The following is a 27,386-nucleotide window of genomic DNA, read 5'->3' on the forward strand; positions in this document are numbered from 1 at the left end:
CTGGGACAATATTAAATGCACCAACATTCGAATTATAAGGGTCCCAGAAGAAGAAGAGAAAAAGAAAGGGACTGAGAAAAAATTTGAAGAGATTATAGTTGAAAACTTCCCTAATATGGGAAAGGAAATAGTTATTCAAGTCCAGGAAGCACAGAGAGTCCCATACAAGATAAATGCAAGGAGAAACACTCCAAGACATATATTAATCAAACTATCAAAAATTAAATACAAGAAAACATATTAAAAGCAGCAAGGGAAAAACAACAAATAACATACAAGGGAATCCCAATAAGGTTAACAGCTGAACTTTCAGCAGAAACTCTGCAAGCCAGAAGGGAGTGGCAGGACATATTTAAAGTGATGAAAGGGAAAAATCTACAACCAAGATTACTCTACCCAGCAAGGATCTCATTCAGATTTGACGGAGAAATTAAAACCTTTACAGACAAGCAAAAGCTAAGAGAATTCAGCACCAACAAACCAGCTTTACAACAAATGCCAAAGGAACTTCTCTAGGCAGGAAACACAAGAGGAAGAAAAGACCTACAATAACAAACCCAAAACATTAAGAAAATGGTAATAGGAACATACATATCGATAATTACCTTAAATGTAAATGGATTAAATGCTCCAACCAAAAGATATAGACTGGTGGAATGGATACAAAAAACAAGAGCCATATATATGCTGTCTACAAGAGACCCACTTCAGACCTAGGGACACATACACACTGAAAGTGAGGGCATGGAAAAAGATATTCCATGCAGATGGAAATCAAAAGAAAGCTGGAGTAGCAATTCTCATATCAGACAAAATAGACTTTAAAACAAAGAATGTTACAGGAGACAAAGAAGGACACTGCAGAATGATCAAGGGATCAATCCAAGTAGAAGATATAACAACTTAAATATTTATGCACCCAACATAGGAGCACCTCAATACATAAGGTAAACACTAACAGCTATAAAAGGGGAAATCGACAGTAACACAATCATAGTAGGGCACTTTAACACCCCACTTTCACCAATGGACAGATCATCCAAAATGAAAATAAATAAGGAAACACAAGCGTTAAATGATACATTAAATAAGATGGACTTAATTGATATATATAGGACACTCCATCCAAAAACAACAGGATACACTTTCTTCTCAAGTATGCATGGAACATTCTCCATGATAGATCATATCTTGGGTCACAAATCAAGCCTTGGTAAATTTAAGAAAAATGAAATCATATCAAGTATCTTTTGTGATGACAATGCTATGAGATTAGATATCAATTACAAGAAAAAATCTGTAAAAAATACAAACACATGGAGGCTAAACAATACACTACTTAATAACAAAGAGATCACTGAAGAAATCGAATAAAAAAATCAAAAAATACCTAGAAACAAATGACAATGAAAACATGATGACCCAAAACCTATGGGATGCAGCAAAAGCAGTTCTAAGAGGGAAGTTTATAGGAATAAAATCTTACCTTAAGAAACAAGAAACATCTCAAATAAACAAGCTAACCTTACACCTAAAGCAATTAGAGAAAGAAGAACAAAAAACCCCCAAAGTTAGCAGAAGGAAATAAATCATTAAGATCAGGTCAGAAATAAATGAAAAAGAAATGAAGTAAATGATAGCAAAGATCAATAAAACTAAAAGCTGGTTCTTTGAGAAGATAAACAAAATTGATAAACCATTAGCCAGACTCATCAAGAAAGGGAGAACACTCAATACAATTAGAAATGAAATAGAAGTAAAAACTGACACTGCAGAAATTCAAAGGGTCATGAGAGATTACTACAAGCTACTATATGCCAATAAAATGGACAACCTGGAAGAAATGGACAAATTATTAGAAATGCACAACTGCCAAGACTGAACCAGGAAGAAATACAAAATATGAACAGACCAATCACAAGCACTGAAATTGAAACTGTGATTAAAAATCTTCCAAAAGACAAAAGCCCAGGACCAGATGGCTTCATAGGCGAATTCTATCAAACATTTATAGAAAAGCTAACACCTATTCTTCTCAAACTCTTCCAAAATATAGCAGAGGGAGGAACACTTCCAAATTCATTCTATGAGGCCACCATCACCCTGATACAAAAACCAGACAAAGATGTCACAAAAAAAGAAAACTACAGACCAATATCACTGATGAACATGCAAAAACCCTCAACAAAATACAAGCAAACGGAATCCAACAACACATTAAAAGGATCATACACCATGATCAAGTGGGGTTTATCCCAGGAATGCAAGGATTCTTCAATATATCAACGTGATACACCATATTAACAAATTGAAGGAGAAAAACCATATGATCGTCTCAATAGATGAAGAGAAAGCTTTTGACAAAATTCAACACTCATTTATGATAAAAACCCTACCTAAAGTAGGCATAGAGGGAACTTTCCTCAACATAATAAAGGCCATATATGACAAACCCACAGCCAACATCATCCTCAATGGTGAAAAACTGAAAGCATTTCCACTAAGATCAGGAACAAGACAAGGTTGCCCACTCTCACAACTATTATTCAACAGTTTTGGAAGTTTTAGCCACAGCAATCAGAGAAGAAAAAGAAATTAAAGGAATCCAAATCAGAAAAGAAGAAGTAAAGCTGTCACTGTTTGCAGATGACATGATACTATACATAGAGAATCCTAAAGATGCTAGCAGAAAACTACTAGAGCTAATCAATGAATTTGGTAAAGTAGCAGGATACAAAATTAATGCACAGAAATCTCTTGCATTCCTATACACTAATGTGGAAAATTTGAAAGTGAAATTAAGAAAACACTCCCATTTACCATTGCAACCAAAAGAATAAAATACCTAGGAATAAACCTACCTAAGGAGTCAAAAGACCTGTATGCAGAAAATTATAAGACACTGATGAAAGATATTAAAGATGATAGAAATAGTTGGAGAGATATACCATGTTCTTGGATTGGAAGAATCATCATTGTGAAAATGAATCTACCACCCAAAGCAATCTACAGATTCAATGCAATCCTTTTCAAACTACCAATGGCATTTTTCAGAGAACTAGAACAAAAAATTTCATCATTTGTATGGAAACACAAAAGACCCCGAAGAGCCAAAGCAATCTTGAGAAAGAATAACGGAGCTGGAGGAATCAGGCTCCCTGACTTCAGACTATATGACAAAGCTACAGTAATCAAGACAGTATGGTACTGGCACAACAACAGAAATATAGATCAATGGAACAGGATAGAAAGCCCAGAGATAAACCCACACACATATGGTCACCTTATCTTTGATAAAGGAGGCAAGAATATACAGTGGAGAAAAGACAGCCTCTTCAATAAGTGGTGCTGGGAAAACTGGACAGCTACATGTAAAAGAATGAAATTAGAACACTCCATAACACCATACACAAAAATTAACTCAAAATGGATTAAAGACCTCAGTGTAAGGCCAGACACTATAAAACTCTTAGAGGAAAACATAGCAGAACACTCTATGACATAAATCACAGCAAGATCCTTTTTGACCCACCTCCTAGAGAAATGGAAATAAAAACAAGAATAAACAAATGGGACCTAATGAAACTTCAAAGCTTTTGCACAGCAAAGGAAATCATAAACAAGATGAAAACACAGCCTGCAGAATGGGAGAAAATATTTGCCAATGAAGAAACTGACAAAGGATTAATCTCCAAAATATACAAGCAGCTCATGAAGCTCAGTATCAATAAAACAAACAACCCAATACAAAAATGGGCAGAAGACCTACATAGAAATTTCTCCAAAGAAGATATACAGATTGCCAACAAACACATGAAAGAATGCTCAACATCACTAATCATTAGAGAAATGCAAATCAAAACTACAAGGTGATATCATCTCACCCTGGTCAGAAAGGCCATCATCAAAAAGTCTACAAACAATAAATGTTGGAGAGGGTGTGGAGAAAAGGGGACCCTCTTACACTCTTGGTGGGAATGTAAATTGATACAGCCACTGTGGAGAACAGTATGGAGGTTCCTTAAAAAACTAAAAATAGAAATATCATACGACCCAGCAGTCCCACTACTGGGCATATACCCTGAGAAAACCATAATTCTGAAAGAGTCATGTACCACAATGTTCACTGCAACTCTATTTACAATAGCCAGGACATGGAAGCACCCTAAATGTCCATCGACAGATGAATGGATAAAGAAGACATGGCACATATATATAGTGGAATATTACTCAGCCATAAAATGAAACGAAATTGAGTTATTTGTAGTGAGGTGGATGGACCTAGATTCTGTCATACAGAGTGAAGTAAGTCAGAAAGAGAAAAAGAAAATACCATATACTAACACATATATATGGAATCTAAAAAAAAAAAAAATGGTGATGAAGAACCTAGGGGCAAGACGGGAATAAAGATGCAGACCTACTAGAGAATGGACTTGAGGATACAGGGAGGGGGAAGTGTAAGCTGGGACAAAGTGAGAGAATGGTAGTGTATATGTGGACATATATACACTACCAAATGTAAAATAGATAGCTAGTGGGAAGCAGTCGCATAGCACAGGGAGATCAGCTCGTTGCCTTGTGACCAGGTAGAAGGGTGGGCTAAGGAGGGTGGGAGGAAGGGAGACGCAAGAGGCAAGATATATGTATAACTGATTCACTTTGTTATAAAGCAGAAACTAACACACCTTTGGAAAGCAATTATACTCCAATAAAAATGTTAAGAAGGAATATATACATTAACCATATTTGTCAACGTATTACATAATTTTGAGGCCACACCTTTTCCTGAGTATGGGAACATAAGAATTACTCAACTGGGTTATACCACCATCCATAACCTCAGTATTCTGTCACAGGCAGTACAGCAAAAGATTGTCTATGGGATGCTAATTCTTCAGTTCTCAGATTTACTGAGCTTGTCCACGTTTTTAATATTAGATTTTAAATGATCTCCGACGTTTCACCTTACAATCATACTTAGCATCAAAATCATTTGTACCTGCACAGCTTACTATCTATGTTAACATGACTATTATTTGATTCATTCCTAACATAGCTTTCTTGTTTCAGCACTGTTATCATCAACATAATTTCACTATTCTCAAAAACTCAGACTCAATAAAAGTTACAAATAACTTTATTGTTTATTCCAGAAATTTCCTGAAAAAATACTTAAATGACCATCAAACTGTTCCACTTGAATAGAAAAATCAAATGACTATTTTTCTAATGAAGGCTTTAATTTCACTGCAATCCTCACCTTGCTATGTTCATATGCTACTATATTATGACCCTTTCCGAATTCTAATCAAGGCCCCAGTTTGAAAAACTCACCTTAAATAGACTCCCAAATGACAAATTTATCCCAGATTTGTTCTACTGTCTCCGAGACCCTACTTAGACTCTATCAAGATAGTGATTTTCCTTATCACAGTGAGAAGGAAACTCAGTATTCTCTAGTCAAGAGGTAGTTTGGGGAATATTTTCAAGGAGTCAGTGTATGATTATACACTGAAGAATCCTATTTTGTTTTAATAGGGTTCTGCAGCTTCCCTCGTGGCACAGTGGTTGAGAGTCCGCCTGCCCATGTAGGGGACACGGGTTCATGCCCCGGTCCGGGAGGATCCCACATGCTGCGGAGCAGCTGGGCCCGTGAGCCATGGCCGCTGAGCCTGCGCGTCTGGAGCCTGTGGTCTACAACGGGAGAGGCCGCAACAGTGAGAGGCCAGCGTACCGCAAAAAAAAAAAAAAAAAAATAGAGTTCTGATGAAAATCCCATTTTTTAGCTCTTGTCTTTCTTTTATAATGATCATTTTGGGGGAAGAAATTATTTTGTTTTCTATCATTATTTTCTCAGTTATACAGCATTTGTTTAAATATTTCCTTTTGTTTTACAAAAGGAATGAAATGACTGCTATAACTAAGAATTTTAATCATTTAAGTACATAAATCTGAAAAAAATCCCCCAAAGTTCTAAAGATTTTTAGGGGAGAGACTGTGAAGGTGTTCTCAGTAGTAGATTTTAGTGAATAAAACCTAGTCTAATTTAAGTCCAAATAACCCACCTAGATCTAAAAAACTTTGCCTAAACCTTGATTTTAAGTTTGTGAGAAGTTTGATACTTACTCACCTTAAGATATGTGTAATTTCTTAGGAGTGAAGGAAAGAAACAGTCATTCTTGGCTCTGACATCTGGCTACCCTTGCATTAATTCACTTTATAGAATGTGCCCCAGATCTGCCTCTTTTCCACTTAATACAGATTCAAAAGTAGAACCCATTATTTTATTGATGAAAACATAATATATGCATGAGCGCACACACGCACACACACACATATTCAACAAAGTTCTTTTGGTATAAAGTTTACTAGAGGCTTTCAGAAATACAGGGGGGTTAAACTGCAATGATCCAAACAATTTAATATTCTGTTTAGTATCCTTTTTAAGTAGTGTTTTAGCCATTTCAATAACTTCAACTTCAGTCTCCCATGATGGTACAAGGCTTTTTCCTCACTCCTCTGACCTCCTTTCTCTACCAGGGCTTTCTTCTCCACATACCACAGTCAACTTGATAGTTATTTCTTCATTGATATAAAGATTCCAGATGGTTAGACCAGAACTAAGCAGGGATCACTCATTTTCTTTCCATCCTTTATTTTAAAATTTTTATCTTGACATTTTTTTTTTCTGGAATGAGTGAGAAATTAAGAAAAAAGACAACTCTTGGTAAGGCTATACCTGACTGTATCAACTTCAGCATCAGCTGTCGTTCAGAGAACCAAATGTGTAGAACTCATCCTAGCATAAAAATGATGACTGACATTAACAAAGCCAGTGATTACGGATAATTGGTCACTGAGATGTTTCAAGACAATTACTCTCCTGGTTACTTTTCACATAATCCTGGAAGATTTCCTGATGACAAGATAACTTCCAGTATAAGATATCATAAGCTGAATTTAAACTAAGGGAGAAAGAGAATAGATAGAAATTTAAAGGGACATACTTAGCAGTAATCAGGCTGTTTTCCCCATGATTCTTTCTTGTTCTATGTTTTCTAGATTTTGTTTTTGTTCATTTTTCTCATGGAATTCAGTTGATTAGATTTAAACTACTTAGTGATTTTAAATAAAAAAGTTTTTAAAATGTATTTTTGGTCACTGCCTTTCTGATTGTATATTCTACTCAATCTTTTCTTTGAAAAGACTACTTGAATTTCAAATTTCAGGATAGCCTTATCTTTAAAAAATAAAAATTAAAAAAAAAACCTAGCCAACAAAATACCTTCTACCTAATATTATTTAGATAATCTTATATGCTAAAGTCACATTCTTGTTTTCTCATTCCATATGCATATATTATCAGAGATAAAATTGCTACCTCACAGCTATGTGGACTCAATTTTTACAATATTAAATTATTTTTGGAACTGACAAAGTTCATAAAGAGTAAAGGATAATGTTGCCATTAGCATTTTGCTGTGAAAATCATGAAATATTTTCTTATTTTTAAGGTAAAACTCTACTTCAGGCCCAGTCAAACTACAGTAAGCGCTGAATACAGAAATTTTGGGCTAATGCTTTATCTGGTGACATAATTCAATTTTATTTTTATTTAGTAGGCATCTTAAAAATTGTAGTCTTTGCTTCAAGAGAGATTCATTATGTCTAAAACCCTGCATCTGCCCTGGAGACACATAGTTTTGCTGGAGAGCCAAGTGTTATTCATATGAAGTGGTTAGAGACTGACACAACAGCATATAAGAAAGTCCTTAATTAAGTACACTCAGCGTCAATGTGCACAGTCTACATAAAATACACTATAGCCAAATGGAAGAGATTAATAGGAGTAGGGGTAGAGGTGAATCGTATGAGATAAAAACAATAAAGCATCATCAAAGAAGAAGCAGTGTTTCTCCTTCAAATGGACAACAAAAATATAGTAAAATACTCAATAATTTTTTTTAATTCATAAGAACTTTCAGAATCACACATAAAAAGCATTCCTGGCACTCAACAGCCATGCTATTTTGAGTACATTATTTAACAGTCTGAGTTTGTTTTCTTACCTGTAAAATTGCAATAATTATACCTACCACCTAAGATCGTTATGAGAATTGAATTTCAAGGGTCCAACATAGGCCACAGTACATGGTGAGTGCTCAGTAAACACATCTCCCATTCCCTCTTAGTGTGTTGCCTACAGACAGCATTTAATAGTGATTTATCTGGCTTGATAGATACACTGAGCTGGAAGATTGAAGAGAGCCTGCACATTTTAAAATGAAGCTACAGAAGAGCTGCTTTATCAAATGAAAATAAGAAAATAGACTACATGAGTTTATACTTGTAAATGCTGTATCTTATTTCATAAAACAGGTTTTTGAGTTTCAAATTTTTCAATATTTGAGTTTCAAATATTTCACACTGTTACATAGACCTGTGTTCACCCCTGGGAGGTAATGGGCCATGAAGTAAATGTGTAGGTTTTTACATGATTTCTCATCTTGATTGAATTAATTTAGTGCAAATTTATGCCCAGCTGTAAGTTGCTCCTGGTAAAAGTCATGTTATAAGAGTCTTTGTTCCATTCAATTATAAAGGCATTTTTTATTATACTCCTAGGGGGTAATGCATTTCTGAGTTATTAAAAAGTATTCCAGTGAATTTTTACATAAAGTATTACAGGAAAGTTAATATCTTCTAATACAAAACAAAATGATCATTATTTTTGTTCTTATTTTTCTGGTATCCTAAGGTAAATTTTATGTGTTAAGACTTCTATGTGCATTTATTTTAATGAAAAGTACAGAGGAAGGAAGGTATCTTTAAACTAGATACAAATCTTGACAAATCCCGTGATTAAGAGTATCTATTATCAACTGCCACTTTTCAGATGCTGCTATTTGTATTAGGGTCTCCTTTTTTTTTTTAATGCAGCCAGTACTGATAATTCTTTATAAATAAATAATATCTTCAGATTTTCTTTCTCATTTACATTTCTTTAAATGGCTTATAAGGCAGGTTTCACTGACTTAAAATAATGAGGGTTACATTGAAGCAAAAATTTCTAAAAACAGTTAACTCCAACTAAATCCATGGTAAATGTTGAAATCTACCTGCAGTAGTCATTTTAGAGTGTTCACTAATGTTTTGTTTGTCTCCCCTTCCAGTAGATGGTAGGATTGTAGTTCCCTGCCCTTAATTAAACTCAAGTGTGAGCAGGAGTGATGAGTAGAGCAGATGTTCTATGGGTGAATATGCTTTTTTCATGTTTTGTTTTGGTTTTATTCCCTCCGTCAGAATACCTGACCACATTCCTGATCATAGCTGCTCCAGCAGTCTCTGCCTGGTGTAACTAATGAGGAAGACTCAGAGCAGTCCCTGGATCTCAGCAATTCAAGGATTAGAATATAAAAAAGAACTAAATATTTGATTTTGAAACCACTGAGGTGTTAGGGTTATTTGTTATAGCAGAATAACCTGCCTATCTGTACTGATATTCTAGGCTTTTTCTAAACACAAATTATGTCCTAAATTGCATAATATAAAATATAGAATATAGCACAACTGTGGGGTATGCTATTTCGACAACTCATATATTTGGGTTGAGTTTGTATTTTCAAGCTTACCAGGAGACACTAGAGAAGACCAAAGAAAGTAATGGTGCATAACTTGCAATCTTAGAACATCTGTAACATAAATGTTCTGGAAACTCATTCCTGAATGTGGGTAGGTACAGCTTAAGAATATGTGAAGACAATATAAAAGTGCTATTGAATGGTATTTGCCAATTGTCATTCTTCATACAGATTTGATTATCTACACTGTAGTTTTGATGGTCTTGGAGAATGTAAAATTTTAAGAATAATACAATATTAATCTATTTTCAAAAACTGACATCTTGAAATCTGTGTAATATTGAATCTATTTTAAGCATTATTTGAAATGTTAAGCAACCAAAGTATACCATGTACTGAGGAAAATATTGAAACAAATTTTATAATGTATATAATTGCTTATTCATCTGAGCTGCCAGTGTTTCCTGTGCTTTGTGCTCAATAACTTGAGAATCTGATGCAGTGTTTATAGTTGGAGCATCATTAAAACGCTCCCCAGATTATTTTTATGCAAAGCCAGGTTTGGTAATGACCATTTCTCATTTTTAATATCCACAACTACAAATAAAATATGGAACGTATTTAGGTGATACTTTTAATTTCATACCACAGGTAACTTTTTCCTTTCCACAGATAACTTATGAATTCGAAGAACCTTTTTGAAATCTATGTTTTAAAAGACTCATTTATTCTGGGGTTATAGTGGAACATCTAATTATTTAATTAAATCTTTACTGAGCTTTTGCTAGGTACTATGCAAAGTGCTCATCATCAGGACAAATAGAAGAAAAGATTAACTCTTCAGTTTACTAGAGTTTACATTTTTAGGGCATTCAACATCACCTTTTAAAATTTGCCCTCATTTTGTGTTTCTATTATATTTTATATTTTGTAGGTTATTTCTGGTGAATATTCTTAAACACATTTTGATTGAATGGATGAGTGAGTGTCTGAGTGACTGACTGAATAAATGAACATATGAATGGAATAGGACATGCTCTTGCCCTGGAGAGCATATAGTCTCATGTGGGGTGGACACTAAACAAAAATATCACAGTGCAATATGATATCTGGCATGGCAGACACAATTTCTAAGTTCCCAGGCAGAAGGAGATGGAAACTAATCCTGCCGAGCGAATCAGAGCAGGACACAATGACTTGGATAAAAGTTGAATTCATTTTCTCACAGCCTGCAATTATTACCACTGTTAATCAAAATATGATCTTAAATTTTAAAAGCAACAAGACTACATTTTTTTGACCTAATTATAATATTCCAGGAAAAATATACTTATGAAACCAAACTTTTAAATTATATTACAAAGTAGAAATAATTGGTTCATAATGCCAGGGGTCCATGTGATCTCACTGAATGATTTAAGGTGTCACTAAGAGATGTCGGAAAACACCAAGGGGAGATAAATGCTCTTTCCATAATAGAAGAGAATCAACTTTAATTACTAAACCATAACCTGGTACTTAAAGTCAAACACCCTTGACAGAAATGCTAGAATATGGGTCCATGATAAGAACCTAGATTCATTTTGGAGAGTTGGAATAAACTGGCAAAACTGGCTTAGAAATGAGAATAGATTTGGTAAGATAATATTATATACTAAGTATATGGAGATTCTTAAACATCATTGCATAAACATTCAAATAAATGCAAAATTCTATGAAATAGGAACTAATTTCCATTGTATTTGGCATTATTTTCTATGTAGATGTAAATTGCCAGTGTGATAAATTGTGTTATGTTTGCCCTGATCCCCTCTACCTCATTTCCTTGGAATAAGAATTCAATTTGAGTTCAAAATACATGTATTCAATTTGAGTTCAAAATACATGTATTCTTTCTCATAATGTCCTTCGTAGAATATGAGCATCATAATAACCTAGAGAACTTGTCAAAAATGAGAATTCCCTGGTATATCTAAGATCTTAAAATAAAACAAAACAAAACAAAATTCAAGAGCTCAGGATCTGTAATTTTTAATGATAATTCCAGGTGATTTTAGCACACTAAAGTATAAACACCACTCTACTGCACCAGTGGATTTATCTTTATTGATTCATGTACTATATTCTTTTTTTTTTTTTTGGCGGTACGTGGGCCTCTCACTGTTGTGGCCTCTCCCGTTGCGGAGCACAGGCTCCGGACGCACAGGCTCAGCGGCCATGGCTCACGGGCCCAGCTGCTCGGCAGCATGTGGGATCTTCCTGGACCGGGGCACGAACCCGTGTCCCCTGCATCGGCAAGCGGACTCCCAACCACTGCGCCACCAGGGAAGCCCCCATGTACTATATTCTTAAATCCATTCCTACTTATGTTTTCAAATAAAGAATTACCTCTTCATTAAATCCTGCCTTGTCATCCCAGTCACTACATATCCTACACACTTATTTACAATCAAATTCTAAAGTGCTTGTTACTGAACTAATATCACATATGCTTAAGAACACAGACTCTGGAACCAGATGTTTACATTTTGATTTCTGCAATATCTGGCATGTGTCCTGTGGAAATAACAAGCTCTCTTGTGCAGCTTCTTCACTGCAAATGTTTATAAAAATCAAACTTACTTCATTATGCTATTATTGAGATTACTTGAGTTAATGCAATGTAAATGTTTTAGAATGGTACCTGGCAAAAAGTTTTAGAATCAACTTCTAACAGTTTACTATTATTATTTTATCCTCATTCATTTTGATTCTTAGTATTAGTACTACAACTTGACCAGACAAGTTGTTTTTATGTGCATGTTATTATGTTTCAACTGTACTAAATATTTTTAAAGAAAACAATTCTTGTTTATATCTTAAGAAAATGTATTTTATGGGATAATTCTTTTTGCAACATCTCCTTAGAGGCAAAATGACAATTTCATTGTTCATGTTTTAATGAACAATTGATTTATTCTTACTGTCTGGCTACTATATAGCAGAATATTGCAGAATTTCTCAAATGTATGGGGGTGAGATGGCTATTTTTTACCAGATGTTTGCAGCTTACTTTTATAAGGCCACAGAAAATTGTACCAGTATATTATAAAATCATAACCTCTAGTCTACTTTCTTTGCCTAAGATTTTGACCATGTCCTGCGAGCTTATTGTAAATTGTGGTCTAAAGTGAACCAGAGGGACTTTAATGAAGGTGCAGGACTTTTACATGAGAGTATTTTTCCTCTATGATACAGCATCAGATGTAGATCCTCATAAAGGAAAATAAAGTTGCACCTAACACATGAAATTTATGTAAAATTTTATTCTGCATCTGCACATAAGAAATCTAAAATGAAAGTGTCCTATGTTTTCATATTGCTTTCTTAAAATCTATGTAATGATAAATGTCATGTCTGTTTTTTGTGAAAAAATGTGTGGCATAAGCCTGTTCTCTATAACATAGGTCTCACTGTGTGGTTTCCACATCAGTGTTAACCCTAAATGACAATCACTATGTCAAGTTCAACTGTGATATGCACTCAAGAGAAATTACATATTTGTAATTACATTTAACTTGGCCCACTATACAGGACTTCACATTAAAATAGTGTATAAATAATATGGCATGCAGCTGTAATATTAATTTCAATTTTGATCTTACTTGAATTCAGCTTTACTTAAAAGAATTTAGTGAGTAGAGAATGCTGCCAACTTCTTAACTTAAAACTCAAAAAAAAATTTAAAATCAAGAAATAAAAATAATCAGAAGAATAAAATATAACTTATAAACTAAGCATGGCATATTGTGTGAAGATACCCATTTTTGCTACTTCTGGCAGTATCATTAAATTGGTCATAAAAGAATAAGAATGTCAGGGAAAAAGGGAGAGAATAAGACTGAGTGATATAAACAAATTTTTGGAGGATGGAAAGTGGATGGGTAGGTGTTTAGATATTATCTTCAAATTGAAAGGTGAAATTTGTCTTTCTACTGCATAAAGAGGCAACGTATTTTTCAGCACTTTGGACAGATCCCGAATTGGCTAGAGAAAATTCTGAAGAGAGTAAGGTATGGGACTAAAATCATAAGAATACTAACCATCAAATAAGAGGAGGCTCGAGGCCAATACACCCTCCTCATATCAGAGAAAACACTTAACCAGGTAGTTACATCTCCCTAAGAAATAAGTAGGAAATTTATTCTATAGGACAAAATTAAGGACCTTCAGACACAGTAACAGCAGGCAGAGGTCTTATACTGAAAACAAGGGCAATTAGAGAAAAGTATACTATTAACAATAAGACCCTCAAGCTCATTATGTAGGTTAGCTCTGAGACAAAAAGTACACAGGCATAATTCTTCTATCTTTTCCCTCAGGAGAATAGGCTATTCTTCTCTGAATATAACACATAAGCCCACAGAAAATACCTGTTGTGATGTGTGGGGGTTATTCTCATAAAATTGGTGTGTTCTTATCTGATTTTTCACTTAAAATAGAGATGCCAAGCTATCTTTAAAGCCTCATTCTCAATTATGTAGAGACAACTGTGATCACTCACATAGCTTTGAGGAAAGAATTTTGCAAGAATGAGAGAAAATGAAACCAAGAAACTTGAAAAAGCAACTTAGCAAAAACAGGCAATAAAGAGAGACTGGAAGAAAACAAATCAATATGGTTAATATCCTCAGAAATATCAGAAAGTTTACTAAATCCATAAAATAAACACAAGATGCTTTAAAAAAGGGGCATTCCATAAAGAAAAAATATACTTGTAAGTAAAAATATAATAACCATAGTAGAACATTCATTTGGAGATAAACTTGAGGATTTCTTCAATGAGTACAGTGAAAACACAAAGAAGAGAAAAAGTAAGAAGAAACATAGGACAAATTTAGGCCATCAATCTAGGATCAACACCCAAACTTCCAGAAACAGAAAACTGGGAGAGGGTGCTCGCTTCGGCAGCACATATACTAAAATTAGAAAACTGGGAGGGGGGGACAGGAGTTATCAGAAGGATGGTGCAAGATGATTTCCTAAACTAAAGGGCAAGACATTTTCAAATTCAAATAATGAATCTGGTTTTCATGACATTTAGTGAAAATTAAGCCACATGAAGCACATCAATTAATAATTCCAGGTCACTGAGATTAACTAGATAATTCTACTTAAAATGTTCTTTCTTGCTTTCAACATGGCCCATAGCAGAACTGAAGGGCCCCCAACACTTCCTATCATCATCTCCTCAACAGTATAGGCTGCCTGAAACAGCAGTCCCAGTAAGGAGACTTATTGGGAGGGTGTGGCTGACTAACTCTTTTTTAAGAAAGTGTCGAACACTTCCTAACCCTAGCAACACAAACACTTTTTTGACATTCACTTGAACTAAAAATCTGTCATTACCAAAGTCCATTAAACACTCATCTTCTTCTCAGAACTAGCTTAAGTTTTGTGCAAAAATTATGGCCTGGATGTTGGATGAAGGTACAATTTTGTCCCTCTTAACATACGTGTACTAAAGAGGTGAACTAGGCTCTTGATTAACTTTTCATTATCACTTGCGCATTATTGTTTTATCCTTCTCCCTGAAATATCCGGCAACTTGGAGGTGCACATTATTGCTCCAGATGCTTCTCCTTGAAATTCCACTTTCCTGGTCATTATTCTTAACCAATTAAATATTATAATGGCTGGCTCACAGTTCTTTTGGCCTGTAATATTCTTGTTTTCATTCTTGATTTAAATATCTCTGTCTTCTACATGTTCAATTGAATTGCCTTCCACTCCATTTCAGTCATCTACTCCCATATCCCTGGTCTTATCATTGCTAATGACTGTTCCACTTCTAAAGCCTTGATTTCAACACATAATGCCTGGGCTAAGAGAAGAAAGTCTGGATGCTAACTTTAAACCTGCCTACAATTATGTGAAGAGCTCTTTCCCAGAATACAATGCTTAAGCTTTCAAAATTGCCAATGAGATTGCTTAGGAACAATTTTTGAAAAATAGCTGACAAATGTTTTGTAGCAACAAAGAAAATGTGAATTTTTAAACTCTGGATATTTTTAGCATAGATTTTATTTAGTTAAATGCACAAAAACATTTCCATTTAACAACTGCTTGTTTTCTAAGAAAACATCAAGTAAATATTCTGTGGTTAGGTGCAAGATAAGATCATCATTGCTGTTGCAAGTTGAGACAAAAAATAAATGGTAAAAAGATAAAGTATCCTATATTTGAACAAATTATATGCCTCCATTAAGTTTAAAAATCCATGAGAAAGAGAAATAAGATGCTTTAGTTTGTTACAATGGGATTTATTCATCATTTCTACAAACCTTAATAGAGCTGTAGTTAAAATATAGAAATCTTGATGGAATTGTTTTAAAAGAAGAAAACCTGTTATACTGAGACCCCAAATGTATTCAGAAAATTGTTTCCGTTTAGACTATCAAAATTTTGCAGCCTTCTTTGCATTATTGTTTGCATGCTTAAGTCTTGACTTTCATGTTAATTTAATGTTAAATGTTATCCTGAAAATAAGTACTTAAAGCTTTATTCCGAACACTGTTCGGGCTCATATTATAAGTTTATGAAAACAGGGGCTGTAAACTGAAACACAATTTTCTTATAACTATGGCAACCTACATACTGTTTTAATGAAAAATGTCAGTATAAAGCTTTACCAAGCATCAAAAATGCTCTAAACAAAAACATATCTTTGTATTATATACTTGGATTGATAGCCTGCAGAACTAAGATAACAGGTTTCTGTCATTTAAGAAGTTGATATAAATGGCTCTGTAAGCTCCATATTATTTCTTTATTACTTGCTATGGTATTGTGTGGGGACATCACTTATCAAATTGTAAGTTTTGATGTGCTATCTCAGGTTAAAATGAAAGCATTAGTGAAAAGCTTATGTGGATTTTATTGCCATCAATGAGTTTTGGCTTTACCTCTATGGACAATAGAATAAAATATCCTTATTTTATTAAATCAACATGTTAAAGATAAGAAATGAAGATATAGGTTTTTCCTTCCATTAAACAAACACCTTTTAATGTAAAAAATAAAGGGCATAAAGTTATGAAAATTATAGTAAATATTAAAATTTAACATTACAAAGTTTAAATTAAGTGATAACTTTGTACTATGGTGTATTGTGTACTATTAAATGTTGTAGAAAAGAGTGACTCAATTTCTATTCTTATTTCTTTTAAATAAGTATTACTTACTGTTTGATAGTTAATTTTGTAGCCTTACTTTTCATCAATATTGGAAGACAATTATAGGTATCTTTTGAAAATTATGGCAAAATTTACTCAAGTCATTTAAATATGCTTTTAGAAAACACCTCCTTTGTTGTATAACTGCAAATAGACATTACTGAATATAAGTTTTGGCATAATTTTTCTTAAGAATCATTGGGTTAATATTTGGAAATTGGTGTTCATGTTGGCTCAAAGAGCAATCATGTCTCTGAATAGGCCCCTAACAGATTTTACACTCATGATAAAGCCAACAGCATATTTATCCATCTTCATAATCAAGTGTAAGTTAAGAGTTGATGGATGTGCCATAAGCATGCATAAATGATGCTTTCATCCCTTGCATCTGTTCATATTAATAATGATAATTCTTAAACAGTGATTTTCATCTTTGAGTGTTACAAATGCCAACTAATAATTAATCCCTTAAGTGCTTAATTGCATACGGATAATTAAACTCACTCTTTGCTGGCAATGTTTATAGAGAAAAAATGAAAAGGCAAATTATATCAAGCCTGATTTTCTAACCAATGGTTTGAAGATGTGACTTTCATATATGTGGGTAGAAGCATCCTTTATAGCCCCATTTCTGAAAATACCTTTTGAAGAAAAGCACTTCCACAATACTGAGAAATATGTAATTATTTCTATTTTTGAGAATTACAAAGAACATTAGTATATTAAAGCTGTTGAGATATAAACTGTTTATTTCTGTGAAACACAGAACATCAGAAACTTACTTGGTCTTTGAATATCTTTTTCATAAGACCCAACTCATTTGGAATGAGTTTCACTTGGAAGGAGTTTTGGAAATGATGTAGTTTGTTGTATGATACCTCTCAAGGAGGTGGAAAATTATTAGAGTTATATTCTTTTTTCTAACTTGGCTGCATGGTCTTCTGCATTCAAAAGCCCTCTCAAGTGTTCGTTCTTCAAAATGGTTCTGAACATTATTTCAGACAATATCAGGAAACTTTTATAAAATCAAAACACAATAGATATTGACTTCCTATTGTCACTGACCTAACAAAAATTATTCAGCACTAAACACTAAATGCTCACAACAGCGCTTCTCAATGAAGGCACTCTTGGCGAGTTAGTTGGAGTATTTCTTCATTGTGAGGGATTTTAACACACACTGTAGAAAGTTTAATATTCTTTTCCCCATTCCCAATGTCTTCTTTGCTTTCACACTTGATTATGTACTGCTGATTATTATTTTATAATTGTCAATATGCCTTATGTCCTCAATATGTCTGTGCTTCAAGAACTCATGTCTCATAATCTTATGGCACTTTGTATAGTTTGGTGTACACAATATTTATTCACCGAAGATTATTAACTTACTGCTACATAGTATTTGGATATTTTCTGGAGAACTGAGGGTATAGCTACCATTTTCTCAAGACCAGTATCCAAAAGTGTATGTAGGTATGTATTGGGACAAGAAAACCTACGGCAAATTCAGGACTTATATTAGAAACTCTGTTTTCCCTAAGCTAATCAACATTGTAGGATATGTATTTATTTTTTACTTGTCTGTGCTTGTAAATTAATCTTTACACATTATAAAATGGAAAACAAAAGCTGCAATTTGATAAATGTATTTAGTAATAAACATCTCAGCCTGTTTTACTCATTTTACAGATATTAGCAATATCCATGTTACCATGAAGGTAAAGAGAGAGTCAATTATTGGAGATAAAATATAGTAGCACAACACAGGAACACAAGGAATATTTTTAAATTAATTAGTGAAAGGATGGTCAAGGGAAAACTTATGTGTCTTCAAGCAGGGGTGTCTACTTAAAGTGGGGTTTGTACTACCTTCTATCAAATACAATTTTTCTTATCTTTTTCACACGCTGATTTGTTCTCTCCTACCAATTTTTATTAAGTTTGACATTAAAGACAGTAAGGTATAGGTTTGCTGTTTATCTATGTATCTATATCTCTCAGTGGTAAAATCTTAAAACTTTTAGCTTCGTATGTAAATAACTTCAGTGCAAAGGTAAGTTTATGATGGATAATTACCTATATTATCAATGATCTTTTTGAAAATCATCTTTTTGCTTGAATATAACAAAAAAGAAATGACTATCACTCCATGAAAATATATTGTATCATTGTTCTCTCTGTAAGAACAGTTTATGTAAATTAATTTTGTTAAATATTCAAATTCACTAATAACCCAGAGGTACTGTGAGAAGAAATTTTGATTAAAACGATTGGGGTCACGGCAACAGATCAACTGGATTGTTATTTTGAGAGCCAAGCCATACTACAAAAATTTTGAGTAAAGCACGTGAAATAGTTTTTATTCTCATGATATGTAATTTTTGGAAAAGAGTTAAAAACACAAAAGGCCAGAGTTTCAAGGGCACTGTTTATCTGTACTCCTTGAAATATATCACCTAATTATTATGCTATTAGATCAATATGCTATGGTATGGCAACTCCAATATTTTGGGAGATGATAAGTACCTGAGGTTTGTTATACGGATCAAGAGTATATGGAATTTATTCTAGACCCTGTGGAAATGTGATCTGGATATTTGAATATTGTTTAAATAAAAACTTTTTAGCTGCATAAGGCAATTAGGACAAATTCATATTTTCTGAAGCAGAATATCATGATATAACAATGCGGTGAATAATAATGGGAAAGCAGAGGAGTTACCGCTATTAGGCCCAGGAAGTGCCAGAAACTATAGCCTTTTCTGTCTGGTGTTTTAGCTCTTTGGCTAGAGAGCTAGAACATAACTCTTCAGTGTTCTATTTTCTCATCAATAAGTGGAGACTAATAATAAAATCTATTACATTGAATTTTTGTGAAGATTAATTGAGATAATATGTGTAAATGCTTATAAAGAATAAAAATTATGCTGTGTCTAATTAAAATAAGCTATTGTTAATATTATTATGTGCAATTATAAGCTGCAACTTGAGGGGAGGTTTTGCTGTCCAATACATTTCTTCTTTTCCACAAATCTGCAGATGATAGAAATCCTGACATTGTAACTAATTCCTTTGTGTTAAAGAAGTCACTCATTAAAAACAACCATGTGGAAATACAAGATATTAATTTATTCACTAAATGTTTAGTGGGAAACATGTACTTAAAAATTTTCCCAGTTAGCGTGTATTTTGTTGTTGGAGTATAGTGTGAAACACTTATAAAGGAAAGCAGTGCAAATTTCAGTCTAATATTTTAGAAAATATTGGCACCATACTGTCACTGGGTAGGTAGAAGGAGACTGGAAAGACAGAAATCATTAAAAGATAAGTCTAAAATGTTTTAAATTTTCCAAAGGAAAAAAAATGGCTATTTTTAAGACCCATACAGTATATTGTACATTGGCAATGAGAGTCCCAATGATCAAAGATTAAACACAATTTTGTTTCTCCCTATACATTTTTCTCTTAATTATGAGTCCTTAAACTCGAAGGAAAAAATAAAAGACAAATTTAGGAGGAGGAACTTGCATTTTTTGGTGCAAATGAATTTGATCAAGGTAATATCCTCCCAAATATGAAAAGAATCCTTAGCATGAGAAAAAGGTTTATTTAAATAGCACATGCACTTACTATTTTGGATATATATTTTATAATTAGACATGCTTACAATACTTACATACAAAGCAATCTTACTTACAGAACTTTAAAATCAATAAACATTTTATTCGGGTTGGCCAAAAAGTTCATTCGGGTTTTCCCGTGAGATGTTATGAGAAACCCGAACGAACGTTGTGGCCAAACTATATATATAACAGAATGTATACATTCCAGGTTCTGCTGGCCTTGCTTCTGAGTAAATAAATGCAATGTATTAGAGATTTAGCACAATAAAAGTCATAATATCGATTGCAAATATATTGTCACTTCACTAGAGTACCTGTTATGAAATAAAATTAAACCTATAAAATTAAACCTGTAAAAGAAGATTTTTTTAATAAAAAAAGATTAGAGACTTCATATAATTATAATACCCAGAGCAAATGAACTGGAAATGGTATCACATTTCATTTTAACATAAAGTATAGCTAAAATCATCATTATTTAATAAAACACAAATTGTTAGTAGTTGTCAGGAATGTTTAAATTAGGTGATATGTAAATCACATTGTCCATAGGAGTTTTCTTTTCTGCTTGTCCTCTAGGAAATTACAACTTTAGGAAAAACCAAAGCTTTCTCAATTTGGATTGCTTGCAGATCCCCACCATTTTGCTAATTACTGTACCTGTCCCTCTCTCTGACATTTTGTCGGTTTCACTGAGGTAATGGTTGCATACATTAAGGAAAATTTAGTTCTGAAAGTCTAATCTGATAAAAAATTTTACATAACTGTTGATTGCAAATCAAGTCTCTGAGGAGGAGGTAGAATGACAAACTAAGCAGCTAAAAGCTTTTCTCAGGTCTTCCTTCTTGAAATATTTCCTTAACACAGGAAACAGTAAATAGCATTTGCCCCCTTGAACATATCTAATAGTATGTAATTCATTAGGTTCATTATTAAACTGTGGATTTATGACTTTTCCCTGGGATCAGCTACTTCATATTTCATTCTAGAAAAAGCCACATCCAAAATGACAAGTAAAGCTGTTGGCACAGATTTCGATTAGATTTTTGCCAAAATAACTAGATTCCTTAGATACACGTTTTTAAATAGTACAGTTAATTTTTAGAACAGATTTTATATTGTTAAACTCTTTAATATTGCTTATGCAAAATAATGCTGAACAAAGAACTACATTGTGATTTATCTAGCTTAATATGCATGTAATTATTTAGCATAGTGAAAGAAAGCAGAAACATGGGTAATTAAAAATTCTCACATTTTTTGTGTTTGATGCTTTATTTCTTTCTTAATTTGCATGGATTAGTCATCAAAGTAGATTGACTGGGAGTCTATTAGAGGGATAGGGTTTTATATAATGCTCATTCCATAACTTTGAAGAATTCCCTGCAAAAATGAATTTGAGAGTGAGACAGGGACTTCAGACTAACATAACATCCAAATCTTTCTTCCTTGAATTGCCAAAAAATAGAGACTAGCCTTACCTCTTCATCAGTTCCAACCTCAAAAGGAAAAGTACTGATAAGAACAGAGCACAAGGAGAATTGAACAGGCCCTCAGAAGGCAAGTATTTCCTAAGGTTCATCTACCATGTCTGAGGCAAAGAAGACCAACAGAGCCAGACAGCACGAGTGAAGACTGCTTACTGCTTCCAGACTCAGCATTTTTGACCCCAAATGAAGTGGGAGTATCTCCCAATACATGATGGATCTAAAGAACAGGCCAATAACTTTGCATCTCACAGGAAACATGGTGCAAGGAAGCAGATAGAGGCAATGCCCTCTCTAGAACTAGGAACAGCAAGACACGATTCTTTATAGTTTTCTATTTTATCTAAAAATAAAGACAAAAATAGGAGAATGCCAATGGTTTCTGAGAGATTTTTTGACAACTGAAACAAAAATATTAGTCAATAATGTTTTCAATGGCTTCAGAAGAAAAGGCCATATTCCAGCTTAAATTACAGACCATGGGATAACCAAGGTCATTGTATTTAGAGCAGAGTTTAAATGCTGTCAAAATGAAATTGCTATAATTAAACTGTATTCTTTCACAACTTCCCATTCATAGCTAACATCCAAAAGCACAGCATGTTAATTCAGGTAAGCATGACAAAGGTAAGATTAATAAATGTAAAAACACTGAGAAAGATAAACAACTGCAAGTCTATTCATTAAAATGCTTCAGAGGGATTCTCCAACAGCATCAGAAGAAAGCATTGCAATAAGCACTGGCAAACAAGAACAACATAGCAGAATGTGCTGGTCTATAAATACTAGCAATGGAGTGGTTTAGCAGAAATTAACACAGCATTCTCCCAAATGATGAAAGGTTTAACCTTATATGTTACACATTCCTTTAAGGATAAACAGGTAATTAGGTCACCATTTCTATGCAGGGAGGGAGAAGGAGGTTTTCTTTGAAGATTCACAAAATATACAGTTAAGAGAGACTTTAGAATTAGAAAGCACTCAATTTGAATCTTACCTCTATCATTTACAAGCTGTGTTGCTTTGGACAAGTTATCTAATTACACTTAAATAAAGCAAGCTGGAACACATGGTTTAGTTATACCTCTTCTCAAATACAGTCCTTATTTTTCACTAGCTGAGTGATAATGGATAAATTATTTCTGGGTCTCAGTTTCCTCATCTGAAAATTGGGATAATGAATATTCACCATTTGACAATAATGTTTGATAAAACCTCCCAGAGATTTTGTGAACATAAAATGCGATAATATATGTGAAGCATTCATTATTCTGTTTTAACAAATATTTATCTCTATCTCTACTAATTATATTCTTTAAGAAAAAGGTTTGGGAAGATATTAAATTGCTCCCTTTGTGACAATGACACTATAAAACAAAATGAAAACAAGTATTCTCACATATTGCTGATGGGGGTGTGAATTTTTACAACTGAGAAAACAACATGAAAATTCCACTTATTTGTATATATCCAAGAGAATTTAAAACATGGTCACAGGAAATCTTACATGAATATTCATAGGAGCACTATGCATAATAGCTAAATGTGTAAACAATTCAAATGCCTATTAAGTTATAAACAGATAAACAAAGATAGTTTATCTAACTGTGGAATATTATTCAACCATGAAAAGGAATGGAGTACTGATATGTGCTACACCATGGGTGAACCCTGAAAACTTATGTCAAGTTAAAGAAGCCAGACACAAAAAGCCATGTACTGGATGATTCCACTTCTATGAAATGTCTAATAAAGGCAAATCTGAGTCTATAGAGACAGAAAGTAGATTAGCTGTTGCCAGACCCTGTGAGAGGAGGAATGGGGAGTGATTGCTAATGGATATCGGGTTTCTTTGGGGGGTGATGAAAATATTCTAGAATTAGATAGTGGTGATGACTGTACAATCTTGTGAATATTCTAAAAAGTCATTAAATTGAACATCTCAGAATGGTAAATTGCCCTTGTCTGTGAACCTACTCTATAGAAAGAAAACTACCAACAAATACATAAAAATTGTTAGTTCAGGATATTTGTCATGGCAAGCAGTTGATAACAACAAAAATGACCATCAAAAAGGAATGTCTGACTATACTCTAATAAAATCATAGCAAAATTGTTAGGGTACTTACTGTACCTAAGGTTTCGGTTTGCAATTTGCATGTATTGTCTTTTGGTTAATCATACCAATGTTCTTTCAGTAGCCATTATTTTTAATTTCCTCATTCTATACAAGATGAAATTAAATCATGGGAGAAAATGATGTCTAAAGTGGCATTGTTTGTATTCCTTACCTCAATCAACTTCCATAGTTTGGAACATGAAGTCTTATTAAGTAGAGTGAGTCAGTTCTGCATGTATTGTTATGCAAGAGTGTCCAGGCTAATATATGTGGAAGCAGTAGCACGTTGTAATTAAAATCACGGATTCTGGAGCCACAGAGTCTTAGTTTGTGTCCCAGCTCTAAAAAGTACTTGCTCAATCATTGGGCAAAGTATTAGTTTCTCTGTGCCTCAGTTTCCTTCTTAGTCAATGAAATGAGGATAATAATGCCTAAGTCATAGGGTTGTTTTGATTATTAAATGAAATATTTCACACAAAGTGCTTAGCACAAGTTGGAATACAGTAGAAACTATGTGATAGTTAATTTTATGGGTCAGCTTGGCTAGGCCACGGTACCCACACATTTGGTCAAATATTATTCTCGATGTTTCTCTGAGGGTATATTCTAGATGAGGTTAACATTTAAATCCATAGACTTTGAGGAGAGCAGACTACCAGACTGTTCTCCACAGGGTGAGCCCCATCTCATCAGTTGAAGACCTTAATAGAAGGAAGATTGACTTCCCTGGAGAAAGAGGGAATTTTACCAGCTGACTGCCTTCAGACTCAACGGCAACTCTTCCCTGGGTCTCCAGCGGGCTGGCCAACCTTGCCAATTTCGTACTTGCTGGCCTCCACAGTCATGGGAGCCAGCTCCTTAAAATAAACCTCTGTTCTCTCTCTCTCCACACACACACACACACACACACACACACACACACACACACACCCCATATTGGTCTGTTTCTCTGGAGAATACAGAATAATACACCCTAGCAAATTTCACTCTTAATTTATTAAAAAGAAAAATGCCAAAAAGTATATCTTATAATCCCATTTTTGTGAAAAAAAAATGTCTTTGTTTATACACATACCTGCTTCTTATACATAGAGAAAAAGGTAGAGGGAGGCATGTGAGAGTGAATAATGAAGAAATAGCTTCAGACTTTCTATTGATATTTTGTACATATCTGTGTGCCCCTACTTTGATTCATTAAGTGTGTGGCTTTTGCAGTGTGAAGAAAATGCCATAAAATATTTAAACTTTTTCAAAAAGATTTAAAAACCAACAACCCAAACAACAACAATCACAAACAAGGAATCTGGGAAGAATCTTTGCTTATGTGAATATAGAGGCAGAGTTACTCCCACTGTCAACTGGGCCACAATTGACAGTGAAATGTTAACAAGAAGAAGGACAAAGCTGTGTCATGGTCTGAACTGGGACATGAAAGTAGAGAATCTGTGAAAAAATCAGTCTAATATGAAATTATCAGTTTTTATCCAAGACCTCTCTTTGATTTTATCATATCATTCAATTTTCTGAATGATTTGTGAAAGTTCTTTGGCGATTCTTACTGTACACAATAATGTCTAAACTGAAACTGACAGTCAGCCTGTCTATTTGAATTGTCTGTATGAGAGAATTCAACATACTACGTCAAATTTCTTCAGCTAATGTCTTGATTATCAGATGAACTTACATAAAACATTGATTTTGCTGAAATTTGCCCAAACTCTCCAAAAGGTCCCACTAATAAATTGAGTAATATTTCTAAGAAATAAAACAACTTCTTCTCTTAGCTTTTGAAGGTCTATGATTTTTTGCTTTAGCCCATATCTGAAAACTAATTCCTGGTGAAAAATCTTGCTAAAAGTCATACAGCAAATTGATAGCAAAGCTACAAATAGAACCTAGTAATTCTTATTTTCAGGTCCAGACTTTAATCATTGAACCAGACGAGTTGCCACTTTCTTTGACTGATCACCCTTAGCATTTAATCCTTCTTCCAAGATTTCCATTTACAGAGGTGACATAATTCAAGATTTCTGCATGGTTCACATGACAGACAAAGGCATGTGTGGGATTAATTTGCTGAGGATGACAAAAATTACAAAACTGAAATGGTTTTGGAGAATAAGTGCAAAATATGCTTGGTATTTTATAATGGAAAACTGCCAAGAAAATGACAAGGAAGTGCAGTGTGTCACTGCAATAATCCCGTGGCTTCACTTACTCTATCAAATGCATACAGTGGTTGGAAAATAGATGGCAAGAAATTATTTACTGGAGATGCTGATGCAGAAAGACATACTCAAACTCAAGGACACATTACTATCAGCTGGACGGCTACCAGCCTCAAGCCTGCAAGGGCTAAACATTCTATATCCTGAAATTAGTACCCTAAGCCTCATGAAACAGCAGAGACAGTATAATAGCCAGAGAAACACAATGCCCGGCTGCCACCATGGATTCCAGGGTGCTGTGTACACTCTAAAGAGAGAGGATGCAGCTGCTTCTTCCCAAATTGAAGTTAGGAGTAGCTGTTGCTTCTTATCCACAAGCCCAGGTCTTGAGGGGGAGCAGCATAAAATGCTAATAAGGAGCAGTATTTTCAAACTGAGTGATGATTTCTTATTTGTAAGAGGTGAGTAAAGATACAAGCAGCTTCCTTTACCTTTCTTTTTTTTTCTTATTTTTTTTCTGCATTCATCCATCTCATTTAATAGCTCAGAAAATTAAAATGCTCTTCTGAATACTCACAGTAAAGCAACTATATCTGATTAAGTCTCTGATGAATTGAAATTGGAAGAGATCCAATAGCAAGTCTAGATTAAACTGCATCTTACTTTTTAGATAGAGTTTCATAATGCTGTATGTATGTATAGTTATGTATGTGTGTTTTCCATTTTATTCTACTATGATCTTGTCCAGAAGATGAAAGGTATGTAAGGAGATACAGTGGCAGATCCTTAGTTGCAGAGATCTATCATATGAATTTGAAGTAGCCCACCTGAATATATACCTTGTGAGGGAAGATTGTTGTGTAACCAGCTCACTGTTGTGTTAGTTATGTAAAAGGACACTTAGGAATAAGTCTTTGCAAAGTCTGCCTTGTGAAAGAGATGCTGCTTACCTGGTGTGCTTAAAGTGGTAGCAGAATTGTACCTGCAGTTGAGTCCATACTGTTCATAGTTTTCGCTAATAATATCTGAAAGGTTTCTATCACAAAGACCTTTGAACTTTAAAATATGGCTTAAATTCCATGGAGTTATATACATATATACTGATATATAATTTAAATAGTTTTAAAAAACATGCTGTAAGTTTCTACACAAGGAATTCCTGAAACTCTTAGCCAAGTATATCTTATCTTT

This window comes from Globicephala melas, chromosome 18, assembly GCF_963455315.2.
Source record: "Globicephala melas chromosome 18, mGloMel1.2, whole genome shotgun sequence".
In the NCBI taxonomy this organism is placed as follows: domain Eukaryota; kingdom Metazoa; phylum Chordata; class Mammalia; order Artiodactyla; family Delphinidae; genus Globicephala; species Globicephala melas.